The sequence below is a fragment of the Watersipora subatra genome, chromosome 2 (assembly GCF_963576615.1).
Source record: "Watersipora subatra chromosome 2, tzWatSuba1.1, whole genome shotgun sequence".
Lineage (NCBI taxonomy): Eukaryota > Metazoa > Bryozoa > Gymnolaemata > Cheilostomatida > Watersiporidae > Watersipora > Watersipora subatra.
In genome coordinates this window covers 9,245,335-9,252,447 of record NC_088709.1, presented here as the reverse complement: position 1 = coordinate 9,252,447, position 7,113 = coordinate 9,245,335, and positions in this window count along the sequence as shown.

Genomic DNA, 7,113 nt, shown 5'->3' with positions numbered 1-7,113 from the left:
ACTTTTTAATTTGCTGCTGATAAGGCTTTCCATCAATCTAACATATACAAAAATGTCAGCACCAAAAAACTGCTCAGGCGCTGTATTGAAACAAACATTTACTTTGATCAAAATTTTTTTACTAGATACAGTAGTATTTGTGGTTAGTAGAATTTTTAAAAGTATGTACACAGATATTTAAACCAAGTTGTAGCCTGGAATGTTTTCTTTGAGCTGAAAAACGAATCTGGATTATTTTGAAAAGCAGTCCAGTTATGCTCAATTTCGTGCAGCTCCATTTTAATTATTAGGCTACTAAAAAGTTAATTAGGCTGGGGGCAGTCAACCAATAGCTAATTATTACTGAAAGGGTTAATTAATCAACTTATACAATAAGGATAGATAGACCTAAGTATCGCATAAGAAATTCCTTGTACCAAAATACATCCAAAGGTTGATATAATTACATGACTGTATTAAGGCTGGCCTGTTGTAGCTTAAAGTAAGGAGTATACAAAAATAGTGACATATTTAAATTTAGCCTTTCAAATATTCCTTCATAATAAATTTTTTACGTCAGATGGTTGGTCTTGATAATATAAGTACGCTTTGATATTGTTTGCTAAACTTAGACCATAATATGGTCTAAGTATTCAAACATATTATGTTTGAATACTTAGACCATAATATGGTCCAAGTATTCAAACATATTATGTTTGAATTGTTACCCAAATTGGACATTTATGAGATGAGCCCTCTAAACAATTTTATTACTTGAAGGTTTAAATGACACTTTTGTGATATGACAATACTTGTGTGTGTGGTACTTCACACAAAAGGTTTTACATGATCGTTTTAGCTTTTCTGGCCTGAAGTTTAGAGGTTGACTTACAACAAAATTCACATTACAGTTATTTAATACCAAGAGACTCACCATGTCTTACTCTGTTGTACGTGCAAAATATGTGGGAATGTGATTACAAGCTCTTAAAGGAAAGTGTCAAGGGAGAAATTTTGTTATTTAATAAATGAACATTAAAAATTGAATTAATAAATAATATATGAATAGTTTTGTTTTTTTGTTATAATAATTGTTGTAATGATTATTTGATACTTCATTCCCTTTACTTACACTGCGCTAGATTTTTAGAAAATCTGTACTATGTAGTCATTGTTCTGTAGTAATCCAAACTTATAATTAATTATTAATTAATAAGTAATAATCTCATAAGAAAATGAAAAAATTGAAATCGGCAAAAATGAAACGATTTCTGTACTCCTGTTAACTGCTGAAACCTTCGGCAATTTGACAATGCTATAGACTGGTGAAAAGTACACGTTATTTTTTCGCGAAATGCGCATGACTTGATCGTTCTATTATCTGTCGACCGCCGTTTCAATTTTCGGTCTGAACTTTTATTAAACCAAGTTTTTCAAGCGTTTTGTGACGATTTTCGTCCTAATAAATCTGTCTATTTGTGTATAATCCGATCAGATGGGTAAGTTTTTAGAGAATTTCGATAATTTACAAAGACTTGGTAACATATTTAAATAGGCCTATATGTGTTTTGTATCGTTATTATACTACAATTGTTGTAATGATTATTTGATACTTAAATAGTAATATAAAATGTATTGTTTTTGTGCGTTTTCTTTGAGTGAAATACTACAATGGTTCTATGGTTCTATGTGTAATGGTTAGCCTCTGAACTTTGAGTTCAATTTCTCCCAAGACAAGTTTTGACCGCAGACAAAGTGGCACTTATACTCCACAACAATCAGACTGTTGCTATACAGCAAAATTGAAATAGTAACTCAATCAATGGAGATGGACGCTACTACAGTTATCCTTGCAAATTGTTTTGACAATTAGGCACTGTTGTAATGATGAGCCCAAGTATCAAGTATTATTGAGATTGCGAGGCCTACTATCTCTTGTAGGCAACTGTCTGTAGGTAATTATCTTATAATCGACAATAACACGCCAGTGGTTTGTTTCTGTGAACTCTACTTTCCTTCAAAGGTCAAAATAACAATTATTCTGTCAAGGCTAGCTCAATCAAAAATAAAAATATGCTTGTATACGTAGCCCTATTTGTTATGGCCTCACTAGGTTCAATGAGTATGTATCTATTAGGCGTGCAGCCGTAGCTCTTGCTGTCAGGGGGGCTGGATAAACTCTCTTCTCAGGGCTTTATGGCTTCCTGGCTTGCCACCTCTTTGGGTGAATCGAATCTGCTATGTATTTCCTTGGCAAGCTGTTTGCTGCCGGCTCCTTAGCTATCTTGGGCTTCTGTTAGTCTTCTCCTGCCTTAGCTCCTTTCTTGTGCCTCCCTTCTGCTGCCTGGCTCGCTGCCAGTTCTTCTCTGCTCTCTCCTCGATTTTTGCCCTTCTTTTATACTTGTGCTTGATATGAGTCATTGCCAAAAACTCAAGGACAAGTATAAAGAGCAAGCATCAGCTGTGATGGTTGGACAAATCCCACGCTTGATATTTCAAGCAGCATAACAATTGCCCTAGATTTTCTTGTTTGCTTATTGATGTATCGCAGCGCTTAAGCAATGTTTTGCAGCAGTTGTGGTGCTCCGTGATCCCACAATTTATTATTTCTTTTGACTAATTGGTCATCTATCGTTTCAAACCCTGACAAAAGTAAACACATAATTTTAACATTGTTTTATATGATTGGTAATGCATCATACTATGTTAATTCAACAAGAAAGCAAAATTTTAGCAGATGTTTTTACTAGTTTAGGAAGTTCAAAGTTGAAAAAATATTTTGGTGCAGTCAGACCATCAGTGTCGGACCATCGCTGATTTGTAATAAAGCCGTTTCTAGTAACGCTTTCTTTACTTATTCGTTAGTAAATCAAACGCATTTTATTTTCTTTTAACCACAGTCAGTTAATTACGATAGGTAGATGTCTCTTTGCTAGTTGTGAATCTTACACTAGAAGTCGTAGCATAACCTTGTTTAGAGTTCCTGTCTCTCAGTCACCAAATTTAGCAAACTATGGCTGTCTAAGTCAAAGCGTGCCGGCTTAACTTTTCGCAGACTACCTGATAGTGCGGTCGTGTGCATTTGGCACTTCCATGAGAGTCAGCTTTATTCGGAGCAATTTGGGACAACTACAAGATCAAGAGTGAAAAAGGGAGAGGTTCCATTCCCACATGGTGTTGTACCATACAGCAAGATAGCATCGTCAAACAGGAAAACCTAAATCGCAAGTAATTTATGAAGAATTTTAAATAAATATTAATAACAAATATAGTTATTTTATAATATAAACTAATAAATATAATAAGTCAAAATATGTAGTACTGAGTACATTAGTACAAAGAAATGATTTGATATGACTGGGTGACAATGAGGCTCAGGCTGAGTTGCATAGGCTACGTTTGATGTTAACCTTATCCACTTGAATTAACTTGCTTAACTGAGTAAAACTTAGTAAAGGAATTTAAATTTTCTGTTCGGTTTGAATTGTCAGAAATGCTTTAATTTTTCATAAAATACATGACTAATAATATCATAAAATTTGGATTGCAGTATTATTGTTATTTTCATGCTACCATTATTAATATAGGCTTTTCAGATCACTTGAATCGATTAGCCCACATGATTATATTTGTAGTATTTGCGTTGTTTCGTAACGCTGTTTCATCAAGAGAAAACCTAAGTTTTACAATCTAATTATATAATAATGAATTGCAGATTTAAATTAGGCCTCAGTTTGTTATTGTTTGTGTTGGCAATTTTTTTCTCTATAATTTTAGCAATTTTCTCATGCAGTATACAAACCATGTCACTAATATTCACAGGAGCTTTCCAGGACAAAAGTTCATCCACTGCTCTCATGAACCAATTGATCCGTGAGTGATGAAAAAATATATTATTTAAACCCAATGTTGGCATGAAAGCTGTATGTTGAATCTAATAATATATTCAGAAATATCATGTGTAATATAATACTTTATATATCACTTAGAAAGCCTTTGGTTTGTGATCTAAGAATATGTAGTCATTTGTTGCATGATAGTAAACAGAAATTGTACAAATGATTAAATATTCTGCAGCTGGTTGACATTTGAATAAACAAAAACTTTGCAGATTTATAATATCTTGAAAAATAACAACGAATAATTTGATGTTTACAGAGAAATGGAAAGAAATGTGAAATGGTTAATTCCAGGAACTGCAGGGCACAAAGTCCTTTGTGATGCACTAGGGCAAGCGAGACTGCTAAACACATTGCGTCTGTTGAACCATGGTCAACACACTGGTGCTTTAGAAAACCTCCACAGCCTCATATTAAGTTATGCACCAAATCGAATAGACTTTGATCCCCCAGGATATTTTACAAGAATTAAACTAGTAGCGATAGATCACAACGCGAATGTGGGAAGAGAAGTTCTGACTGGTAAGTTGTATCTGCAATAAAATTACACATGGATTATACTACTCTTCAGCAAGGATACAACTTTTACAGCTTGCACAACATTAAACATAAATTTATGCAGAGATGGTAATAACACAATTGATAACTGGCTTTAAATTTTAACTATTATAAAATTATTGTGTGACTAGTTTTATGTGAGATATTTTTTAATAAAATTAATATAATAGGCTATTCAAATTATAAATATTATGCAGTTCTTTCTATAACACGATTTAGATTTATGTAACGTAAGCTGCTAAATGTGGTGTTTTATGTCATGGCGCAAGTCAAATGATTGAAATATAATTATTTCTCAAACCATACATTATTCACTTATTCACTGTACAAGTCTTGAAGATCAGCTAAGTAACGTTGCTGTCAGATTCAGTTAAAAGATTTATAAAAACCATATTTTGCTCAACTCACAACTGAACTTACATTAATTTCCTTCATCCATAATATAAAGCTCCACTTCATCTGCGTCATTCTGATCTTCATCTTCCGATTCCACATTTTTGAAGCCTACATAACTCCCATTTGGATCACGCCACATTGTGCGAATGTAGGCAACAACGCATGAAGGAATAATTTTCCGGTTTCTTCTTCCAAGGTACCCGTAGACAAAATCTATATAGTTTCTATAAGCATGGTGTCTGTATTTTAAATTAGTCATGTTAGTAAACAGAAAAGCATCCCCTCTGAAGCCAAGATACCTTTGATGCTTGAACCATGAGAGTTGTATGGCAACTTTCCCCAATATCTGATGTATTAGTAAATTAGACTGCAGGATGCAGTCTAATACCGTGAATATACTGATCATCCTGAAAGTTTGTATTAGCCAAATTTTCAGGTAGCAACATACTTTTCAACAGCTGTCGGCAAGTCAGAACAATTGCCACACTTGCAAAATTTATTTGGAGTTGGTAAGACGTCAGTGGAGGTAGTTGTAGGCATTGAATTCAAAACCCCTGGAAAGGCAAAGGTCATTCGTGAGTACGGAAATCCGGCCAACGCCATTTTCAGGTAGCGTTTGAGTTAATTTCATTGTGTTCAATGTGAGAAAGAAATCTAATTTCAGATTTAACAGCTATGGAAAATCACAAATACACCGCTAAATCAAAGGAACAGACTACTAAGATTACTACTAATAATTTATGTAAGAGCCAGAAGGGTGTAGGTGCCCAGTGCTATTGCTATTCTGGGAACTGCAAAAACCGCAAGAATGGACTTTCAAAGTAAAGGGCATGACATTTCACAAGTGAGTCACTTCTACTACTAGTTCTATTACTATTGCTAAAGTCTACGACTACTACTAGTTGTGCTACTACTAGTTAGTACTGCCACTAGTTAGTTCTACTACACTAGTCACTGGGAAAGTGAGAGTTGATCAGTGTCACTACTGAGTGTACGAGTTTGACTGTATTTTGTCGGTGATTAGATAAATTTATAACCTAGTGAGGGAAATGTTCTTCCTTCAAAACGAAAGTTTTTTATTATTTAAATTTGGAATTTTTTTATATTAATAATTTGCAGATATAAACCATTAGGTTATTTCTAAATATTTATATTTGAAAGAAATGTTTTTTGTGCCTATAATACTATTTATTGTAGTACCTGGATATAGCTAGCATTAAGGAGATAAGAGTAATATAATTTCATTTTTAAGAGTAATAGTTTCATTTTAATTTTTAGATTTCCAAACAAGGCAACTGAGAACTCTCGTTATTTACAATGGTATCGCAAACGCAGGAGAGTGAATAAGCCTGATCCTTGAGCACTTATCTGCGACGAAAATTTCAATGATCTATGTTTTGACAACAGGTTAAAACGTTCGACTGAAGTCATTTACAGGTAATATTTTTTAATGTTGAATGATGCTTTTCAATGATTGAATTTAAAACCATATTGTCAAGCACAGTGCTGCAAAATTGCTCAACTTAAAGTAGATATACCTAAAAAAAATTTAGAAACCTCAAACAGCACGCAAAACAGTGACAGCTGCCACAGCAAGTGCTTATGAATATGTCTGCAGCTTAGCAGTTGTGTGATCTGTTCTTTGTGATTCTTCATTTTCGTTTCTGGTATTTAATGTCCAACGCATAAATTATGCTGTCCTTTTTGTCGTGTGTTAACTGTGTAAATGTTTTTCATTTCATAGTTGTTGTAATAAAACTACATAATACCCCAGCAAATCATAAATTCCAAATTGATAACAATAACTTGCAATTTAGAACACAAAACATCTTTTTGAAACAAACAAAAGCAAAAAAATCGATTTAAATAAAAATTAATCAAATAAATCAATAAAAATAGATTTTTTGATTTAAAAAATCATCGATTTTTAACAACCCTGCATACAGCACAACAGAGTAAGACATGGTGAATCTTTTGATACCAAATAACTGTATTGTGAATTTTGCTGCAAGTCAACCTTTAAGCTTTATGCCTAAGATGGGTGTGAACGACTTCCAGTGAAAATTGCCACATTTTCATTTTACATAGCGATATGGTAGCATTTTTGCTTATCTTATTAGTTGTATTGTTGTATACTAAGAGTACTATGTTTATGTGAATAAGACATTCATTTTTGTTGATTTTATGTAATTGTTATGATTGATGCTTTTGTTTAGGTGTTTGGAATAATAATCCTACTGTTATTCAGTTTAAGGCTAACTTCCGCAAACTTATCAGCAAA